The sequence below is a fragment of the Suncus etruscus genome, chromosome 7 (assembly GCF_024139225.1).
Source record: "Suncus etruscus isolate mSunEtr1 chromosome 7, mSunEtr1.pri.cur, whole genome shotgun sequence".
Classification (NCBI taxonomy): Eukaryota; Metazoa; Chordata; class Mammalia; order Eulipotyphla; family Soricidae; genus Suncus; species Suncus etruscus.
Genome location: NC_064854.1, coordinates 77,435,825 through 77,446,528, shown reverse-complemented (window position 1 = coordinate 77,446,528; position 10,704 = coordinate 77,435,825).

The following is a 10,704-nucleotide window of genomic DNA, read 5'->3' as shown; positions in this document are numbered from 1 at the left end:
TTGTTTTTTTCTTGTATAGTTCTGTCAGTACTTTGTAAATTTTGGATATTTGCCCTTTATCTGATGAGTATTGGGTGAATAATTTCTCCCACTCAGTGGGTGGCCTTTGTATTCTGGGCACTATTTCCTTTGAGATGCAGAAACTTCTCAGCTTAATATAGTCCCATCTGTTTATCTCTGCTTCCACTTGCTTGGAAAGTGCTGTCTCCTCCTTAAAGACGCCTTTAGTCTCAATGTCCTGGAGTGTTTCACCTACATGTTGTTCTATATACCTTATAGTTTCAGTTCTGATATCAAGGTCTTTAATCCATTTGGATTTTACCTTTGTACATGGTGTTAGCTGGGGGTCTGAGTTTGCTTTTTTGCAAGTGGCTAACCAGTTGTGCCAATCCCATTCACATTAGTTCCACACAAACTCAAATATCTTGGAGTCAACCTGACTAAAGATGTGAAGAATCTATATAAAGAAAACTACAAAACACTGCTCCAAGAAATAAGAGAGTACACGCGGAAATGGAAACACATACCATGCTCATGGATTGGCAGGATCAACATCATTAAAATGGCAATACTTGCAAAAGCATTGTACAGATTTAACGCGATTCATCTGAAGATACCCATGAAATTCTTCAAAGAAGTGAATCAAATACTTCTGAAATTCATCGGAACAACAAACAACCTTGAATAGCTAAAGCACTCCTTGGGAAAAGGAATATGGGAGGCATTACTTTCCCCAGTTTTAAGCTGTATTACAAAGCAATAGTTATAAAACCAGCATGGTATTGAAATAAAGACAGATCCTCAGATCAGTGGAATAGGCTTGAGTACTCAGAGAAGGTTCCTCAGACATATAACCACCTCGTTTTTGATAAAGGAGCAAGAAATCCTAAATGGTGCAGGGAAAGCCTATTCAACAAGTGGGGTTGAATTCTTAATCTCTCTCTCTTCTACTTCATTATTTCTGTAGAGAAATGCTACTATCTTTTGTGTATTCACTTTGTAGCCAGCCACTTTGCTGTATTGGTTAATTATTTCTAGGAGTTTTACTGTGGACTCTTTAGGATTTTCTATGTATATTATCATATCATCTGCAAAGAGGGGTAATTTGAGTTCCTCTTTCCTAATTTGGATTCCTTTGATTCCCTTCTATTGTCGGATTGCTATTGCTAGGACTTCTAAGATTATATTGAATAAGAGTGGAGAGAGTGGACAGCCTTGCCTAGTTCTTGACCTTAGTGGAAATGTTTTCAGTTTCTCAACATTGAGGATAATGTTGGCTGTGGGCTTTTCATAGATAGCTGTAACTATCTTGAGAAAGGTTACTTCTAAGCCTATTTAGCTGAGTGTTTTCAACATGAATGGGTGCTGAATTTTGTCAAACGCCTTCTATGCATCAATTGATATGATCATGTGGCTTTTGTTTTTCTTGTTGTTGATGTGGTGTATAATGTTGATTGATTTACGTATGTTAAACCAACCTTGCATCCCTGGGATGAAACCCACTTGGTCATGGTTTATAATCTTTCTGATGTAGTGCTGGATTCGGTTTGCTAAAATTTTGTTGAGAATTTTTGCATCTATGTTCATTAGGGAGACTGTATTTTTCTTTCTTGGTGCTGTCCTTGCCATCTTTGGGAATGAGTGTGATATTAGCCTCATAAAAGGAGTTGGGTAGGGTTCCTGTCTTTTCTATGGTTTAGAAGAGTCTGTGGATCAATGGTAGTAAGTCTTCTCGAAATGTTTGATAGAATTTACCTGTAAAACCATCTGGACCTGGACTTTTGTTCTTAGGGAGTTTCTTAATTATATCTTCAATTTCCTCTGAAGTGATTGGCCTGTTTACATTTTCTAGATCTTCAGATTCCAGTCTTGGTAGCTGGTATTTTTCCAAGAATCTGTCGATTTCTGCTGGTTTCTCTAGTCTAATTGAGGATAGTTGTTCATAGTATGACCTCATGATATGTAGTATTTCTTGGGGTTCTGTTGTAATCTCTCCCTTTTAATTTGTGATCCTATTAATTTGGGTGATTTCCCTCTTTTTTGGTGAGTCTTGCCACTGGCTTGTCTATCTTGTTTATTTTTTCAGAAAACCAACTCCTGGAACCAACCTCGATGCCCAAAAACAGATGAATGGATCATTAAGATGTGGTATCTATACACAATGGAATACTACATGGCAGTAAGAAATGATTCAATCACAGACTTTGCAGCAACAAGGATTGACCTTGAACATATTATATTAAACAAAGTAAGTCAGAAGATGAAAGATAAACACAGAATGATAGCACTATTCTGGAGCACCTAGAAATTACACCATATATACAATTAATATTCAAAGATCAAATAATAGGACTTAACAAGGTAGAAACTCCAAACACTGAAATACCACACATATACTGGGCAGAAGTGCCAGAACATATGAAAGAGGAACATTATAAACTCTCGACTACACATTAAACCATAAAGAAACAAACATCTGCAGAAACAGCAGTGTAGAGTGAACAGGTATGTAATCAGCCTGATACTGCAAAGGCTCATAATAATCTCTTAGGGATCTTATACAAGGTTACAGGTAAAGAATACCACGGGAAATCACTGACTACAACTGAAGTATTTCAAAATAATAGGTGTTAATGCCTTAAGCTTAATATATTCAAAATAACCTCTCAGGTTTTCTGTCCATAAGTGTTCTTGGATACAAAAGATGGACAACCTAAAATGGCATCTCACAACTAAGCCACACGAGATACCATACCCAGGTTGTGTTACAAAATTGTCCGGACAAAACTTTTTAACACACCCTATATCTCTAGGGCATACCTTCTTTTAGGTCCTGAAGCATGTGACCAGCCAGACCACTGAAGCAGCAACGGTGATCTGCAGACCTATACTAAGGGGCCCACTCATCGCACATATTCAAGCAAAATGACATGTCCCCACTCTTTTCACTCTCTTCTCACTACTCCCTCTTCCTTTTTTTTTCCTATTTAATCTTAATTTCCCCTTTCTTTCTTTCTGCCCCTTCCAAATACTCTCACCTATACTCCTTCCAGGAATCTGACTACCCCTTCACCACTCAATCCCATCCAGATTTGCCAATTTATTAAAACTCTTCACCCTCAGTTCTTAATCTATTAGGCATCTAGACTGACCTACTTCCCCAACGAACCACTACCCAGCACCCGAGCTAAGGGACATCCACTCAAACCCACACCTCGTCCTTGGCAGGAAAAGATAACCAACACCCCTACTTACTCATACTGTGTGGCTCTCCCTACCAACTTATCCTATTGTGGACTGTTGCTGGATACTGGACTTAGCCCTAAAAGGACTCCCAATGCAAGAACTTTACACAAGACCCCCCTCAAATCTTTTACCAATCTCAGGAAGGGCAGAGTGTGCGATGAAAAGGTGCCTGGGAACACACACCCCACAAGAAAATCTCAAAAGGCAATGGGAAACATATACTTCCATCATAAATATAAGAACTGTATAACACTAGCTCTTTAGTTTTTATTTCATTTTACTTACAATCATTTTTCACTATACACATGTGAGCAAATATATATTTTATTTCTATTTTTATGTTTTTTGGGTGTGTGACTTGTTTCTCTGTTCTTTTCACCCCCAAATGCACCGGCAATATAATGAAGCACCATTTCTTCCTTTAAAGGCACACTAAAAAAGGGGAAATCCCACATATATAAACAAGCTCTTATCTACTAGAGATAAGAATTCATACTTATTTACAATACAGGGGAATCTGCCACCTTGAAAATATGTCATGTGGATCCATCTTAGACGCCAGAAGATTATACACTGACCATCCAGACTTCAATCCGGAACCCCAGACATAGAATCGACACAGTTCTTCACAACAGCTACAGGAACCAAAGCCCACCTGGGACATCCTGAATACTACTCGATCTCCAACATGTGCCAGTTCTAATATGAGATCCTGACAACGAGGAAATTGGGAACAAATGGACATAAGAACAGGTTATCCTACTTTACCAACTAATGATAAAATAAAATTGGAAGACTTAACACACTATGGGCTGTGCAAAAGCCAAGAACGTGATCTACAGATGACTGGCTGATAGAACCATGACCAGGCAGTATGTATTCTGGGACCAACAAGAAAGCCCTAGTCTAGGGTCTGGTCTACATCCTGCATAACAAACATGACCTCCAATGCCAGAGTCCTGACTGAGGCAATTGCAACTGAACGGGTCTTCTGGAATCATAACGAAAGATGATATCCCAGAGTTCATCCGAGCTTCAGCGCAAGGGCCAAGACCACTAAACACAGAAGACAGATTAAAATGACATTGAGGAAACAGAACTTCTAAAATCACAAATAAAGTCATCATCATAAGTTCCACTCCTTGACCTGTGCAGACTGAGACCTCTAGATTTAGAGGTCTGTCTTTATCATCCAGATTGGAGCAGAAGTCTTCCATATGGCACAAAAACACCAAGGGGAGAGTAAATGAATGTGAAAGGAGTCTATAGATAATCCCATGACAATATATTCCAAGGGTAGGGAAACCCTGTATCTCTTAGGCCAAGGGGATTCCTGATTCAGATGACCCCAACATTTACTGTGTCTATGTGGGGGGAAGAGACAAAAAACACTAAATAATCGTTTATTTTTATTTTTTAATTTTTTATTATTTTTATCTAGTTATGATTGAATTCTTTGTTTTGGGGTAAATATTGAAGTAATTGTCCATTTTTTAATTATATATTTACATTTTCTTTTTTTTTTCTCTTCTTTTTCCTTGCGCCTTGTCATATTTCCTATCTCAGGACCATGGCAACTATGTGGTGCATATTTTTATGGCTGCAGTGCTCACTGAATATCTTATTTAATTTCTCTTTTTAAACTGCTGTGGTGTTTCACCTTCTTCTTTTCCCCATTGTCACTCAAACCAAGGATGAGAGCCTCTAGTCAGCGTAGCACTCATAGTCGGCGTAGTTGATTTTTACCCCATTATATTACCTGTCTCTTCCTCAAACAAATCTTTCTAGTCCTGCCTCCCAACTAGAGGGGGCAGTAATGGAGGCACCAAGACCAAACAGTTATAAGCCCACTAAGTAATTAACTAGACACAGAGGGGACCACGCATTCTAGCAGCTCCTGGGGGGAAGAGTAGAGGATATGTGAGGCAGGATGGGAGCGGTTGTGGGAGGACAATTCAGTGGTGGGAATTCCCCTGATTCAATGTAAATATGTACCTGGAATATTACTGTGAACGATATGTAAGCCACTACAATTAAAATAAAAATTATGTTAAAAAATAAAATAAAAAATAAAAATAAATAAATTGTGTAAAGTGTTAAAACATCTAATAAAACATCAAATACTTATAAAATAAGTATATTATATAATACTTCTAAAATAGTTATCACAAAGTAAAAAAATTTTTAAAAATTCATAATGAAAGGTGAAAATTTTCAAAATGTTGATTTCATCTGTCTAAAAAAGGCTAAACAAGGGGCCTGAGCTATGGCTCAGCAGTAGAGTGTTTGTCTTGCACACAGCTGACCCAGGATGAACTGTGTTTGGATCCCCCTGACTTCCCTTATGGTCTCCCAAGCCAGAAGTGATTTCTGAGTGCATAGCTAGGAGTAACCACTGAGTGTCACCGGGTGTGGCCAAAAAAAAAAGGCTAAACAAATGAATGATGTTAATAGAGACATATACAATTTATGGCAATATAAATGTGTCATTTTAATTTTGTTTATTAATATGTTAAAATATCATTAAAATATTAAATATAATAATAATTATATTGAAGAAAGTATATTTAACCAATATAAATTACATTACTATTATTCCTATAATTTACTTCTAGTGTTTTAAATGAGTAAAAACTCAAATATTTTATTCAGTAATAAATAATTGCATAAATTATTTAATTGCACATATTTTACTAGTAATGTATAATTTTAAATATATTACTTTGATACTCTGTTTTACTATGGTTATTTTATACTTATATTTCCCACATTATGTACTTATGTTTAAATTTTTGTCTACATTCATTATGTGGTACTTTAAATTACTGTTTATAACAACAAGTAGTAAATTGTTGCATGTGTGTTCCCTTAAACAACATAAATCATATTTCATCACACTCCATTTCCTGTGTCATTCTACTCTTTTTACTTTGTTTGAATTTGTGATTAATAATTATATAAGAATTTCACAAAGCAAGAATTATATAGGTTTATCTATACATATTTGTGTAATTGAATCCTTACTATTTGGCTTTTAAATTGTTTTATTTACAGTATAACTTAAGTTAAAAAGTTGACTACCTATTTACATGATAATTTTATATCACTAATTTAATTCAAGTGGTGATTTGGAAGTTTGTGTAATAGCTTATGATAACTTTATATATATTTTTTCTTTTCCATATGTAGTTAAAGTCAAAATGACCTGCACTCCATCAAAATCTTTCTGGAGATTTAGTGTCATAAATGTTTCTTCATCTTGCTAAAAATAGCCATATGAGCCTGCTTAAAGAAGCATATCACTTACTCTAACTATCTTGTTATTGAGGATAGTTCTTTATGGTCGATTAGCTTAGCTCAATGCAAAACACAGATTTATTTGGAGAAGCTTCAATAAAAAAATTTTTAAAAAGAGCTTATCATCATTTTTTTCACTTGACCAGACGAGACAAATAAAGCTCATGGTAGTGATTTAATGGTGTAATCAGCAGTGTGTCAAACCTGATGGATGTGTACTTTCAGAGTATTGAAGGTAATTTGATCACCACCAAAGTTCAGGCATATTTTCCACAAACACCCTTTGACTAAGCATATCCCAAGACATTTTTTAGTCATGTCTTTTTTTATTGTCCTTGAAGAATTTTTTTTTCTTATTCAGCTCTTCAGCTTTGAATCGAATAGCACCTCGAAATGTTATTTATGACAGAGAACTACACTTACCTTTCAAAATGTCAAATGTGTAGTCAGGTGGCAAAAAGTGATTTCTCTGTAGAGAATTAAAAAGGAAGGTAATAAATGTAATTTTTACGAAACACCAGTTTTAATAGCTATCAATGTGTTATAAACACAATGAAGTTCATAATTGGCACTGAGTCAACACTCCATTGCCTTCTTCCTTTACCTCTTACCTACATGGCTTAGAATTGAAGCTGAGAAGACATTGTACACATGGTACACAAAGCATCTGTCTCATACTGTAACTCAAAAATGAACTAAATGACAATCTACAAAATATTTTTTTGTCATTTGTACCTTTTAGAAACCTTATTTTCTAAAAGTTGTACTGAGCTCAGGACATTCATGTAATTTAATGTCCACTTTCTGCTTTGCCTCTAAGAACTTTCACACATGGATGATGGTAGAAAGAACATGTGTTCTGCAGTAACTTGGAAGATGTAGGAGATGATATGTGCTTTGTCTGGTCTTTCTATGCTAAATATGATCTACAGTTCAGCAGTTTGAGCATTACTTCACAGCTTATTATAATGCATTCTCCCACAACTATTAGAGTAAAATTTCCAAATGGACTGTGTAAGAATTAAAGCCAAGGAAAACTAACTTAAAAATATTAAAATTGGGTCAGAGGGGTGAGAGGGTTTAACTCAAGTTAAACCCAAGTTCAATCCCCAAACACTGCTAGAAGTGATCCCTGAGCAGAGGTATAGGACTTAGCTCTGAGCCCCCAAATCAATGCCTCCAATCAAAGAATGTATTTTAGAACAGGAGACGAGTGACATTTTGCTTACTATTCACACAAGAACCTGTAATTCTCTACTTATAGTATCAGAATCATTGTAAATTTAAATTAGTATTTTGACATTCTGAGATAAATTTATTAGTCATTATCATCATTGTAGTTTTTATTAAGGAACTTCCTTTTACATTTTTATATAAAATTCTTGATTACATGTATGATTGTGATTAGGTTTTAGTCGTGTAAATAACACCCCCCTTCACCAGTGCAACATTCCCACCACCAATGTCCCAAATCTCCCTCCATTCCACCCCACCCCCACCTATACTCCAGACTGGCTTTCCACTTCCTTCATTCATTTACAGGATTATGGTAGTTGTCTGTGTAGTTATTTCTATAACTGCACTCACCACTCTTTGTGGTGAGCTTCATGAAGTGAGCTGGAAGTTCCAGCCCTCCTCTCATTGTCTCTGAGGATTGTTGCAAAAATGACTTTTATTTTTCTTAAAACCCATATATGAGTGAGACTATTCTGCATCTCTCTCTCCCTCTGACTTATTTCACTCAGCATGATAGATTCCATGTACATTTATGTATAGGAAATTTTATGACTTCATCTCTCCTGACGGCTGTATAATATTTCATTGTGTATATGTACCAAGTTTCTTTAGCCATTCGTCTTTTGAAGGGCATCTTGGTTGTTTCCAGAGCCTGGCTATTGTGAATAGTGCTGCAATAAATATAGGTGTGAGGAAGGGGTTTTTGTGTTGTATTGTGTTCTTAGGGTATATCCCTAGTTGTGGAATAGCTGGGTCGAATGGGAGCTCAATTTCCAGATTTTGGAGGAATCTCCATATCGCTTTCCATAGAGGTTGGACTAGACAGCATTCTCACCAGCAATGGATAAGAGTTCCTTTCTCTCCACATCCCCACCAGCACTGATTATTCTCATTCTTTGTGATGTATGCCAATCTCTGTGGTGTGAGATGGTATCTCATCGTTGTTTTGATTTGCATCTCCCTGATGATTAGTAATGAGGAGCATTTATTCATGTACCTTTTGGCCATTTGTATTTCTTTTTTTTTATCAAAGTGTTTATTTCTTCTCCCTATTATTTGATGTGATTAGATGTTTTTTTTCTTGTAAAGTTCTGTCAGTGCCCTGGATATTTTGGATATTTACCCCTTATCTGATTGGTGTTGGCTGAGTATTTTCTCCCACATGGTGGGTGGCTCTTGTATACTGGGCACTATTTCTTTTGAGGTGCAGAAGCTTCTCAGCTTAATGTATTCCCATCTGTTGATCTCTGCTTTCACTTGTATGGAAAGTGCAGTTTTCTCCTTGAATATGCCTTTAGTCTCAATACCATGGAGTATTTTACCTATGTGTTGTTCTATATACCTTATTGTATCAGATCTGATATCAAGGTCTTTAATCCATTTGAATTTTACCTTCATGCATGATGTTAACTGGGGGTCTATGTTCGCTTTTTTGAAAGTGGCTAACCAATTCTGCCATAACCACTTGTTGAAGAGGTTTTCCCTGCTCCACTTAGGATTTCTTGCTCCCTTGTCAAAAATTAGGTGATTGTATGTCTGGGAAACTTTGTCTGAGAACTCAAGAATATTCCACTGATCTGAGTGTCTGTCTTTATTCCAATGCCATGCTGTTTTGATAACTATTGCTTTGTAGTACAGTTTAAAGTTGGGGAAAGTAATGCCTCCCATTTTTCTTTTCCCTAGGAGTGCTTTAACTATTCGAGGGTGTTTATTGTTCCAGATGAACTTCATAAGTTTTTGATCCACTTCTTTGAAGAATGTCATGGGTGTCTTATAATGCTTTGGGGAGTATTGCCATTAATGATGTTAATCCTGCCAATCCATGAGCAGGGTATGTGTTTTCATTTCTGTGTGTCCTCTCTTATTTCTTGGAGCAGGGCTTTATAGTTTTCTTTGTATAGTTCCTTCACGTCTTTGGTCAGTTGACTCCAAGATTTTTGAGTTTGTATGGCACTAATGTGAATGCAATTGCCTTGTTGACATCCATCTCTTCCCTATAATTGTTGGTGTATAAAAAGACCATTGATTTCTCTGTGTTAATTTTGTAGCCTGCCACCTTGCTATATGAGTCTATCATTTCTAGAAGCTTTTTGGTAGAGTCTTTAGGGTCTTCTAAGTAGAGTATCATGTCATCTGCAAAATGAGAGCTTGACTTCTTCCCTTCATCTCTGGATTCCCTTGATATCTTTTTCTTGCCTGATAACTATAGCAAGCATTTCCAGTACTATGTTAAAGTGAAGTGGTTAGAGCAGACAGCCTTGTCTTATACCAGAATTTAGAGGAAAGGCTTTTAGTTTTTCTCCATTGAGGACAATATGGAACTTCCTTTTTTACTAGTTTATTTGGGGCTTTATTTTATGGGGAATGATACATCCAACAGTTTTCATGGCTAATTCCTAGTTCTGTGCTCAAGAATCACTCCTTATGTTGTATTGGAAATGAAACACGAGTTCAATAATGTTGACATTATCAAAGTATTTTTTTACTATATTGCCAAAACAATTTTAATGGTTACTCTTATCTACTTCATATTTCATTGTCTGACCTTTAGAAAGTTTATTAATCTCTCTGTGTTATAGACTCAATATACAAAAAGAAAAATAACATATACAAAACTGAAAAATAATAAAACCGTCCTTACAAGATTTCAAGAAAAATAAATAAAAGTCTTTCTCAGGGTACTTGCCAAATAATACATGTATTTGTCACAAGAACACATTTTCTTTCACTGCTTTGGAATCTTTTTATCAACTGTAGTTCTGGCTTTTAATGTGATTTTTAAGCTTTTAAAAAATCAGGTTGAAGTTATAGTGCAGCAGGTAGAGATTTTATCTTGCAAACAGTAAACCCAATATAGATTCTGACTCACTCCTAGTCTTCCCTGAGCCTGTCAGAAGTGATCTCTGATTACAGATGACCCAAGAA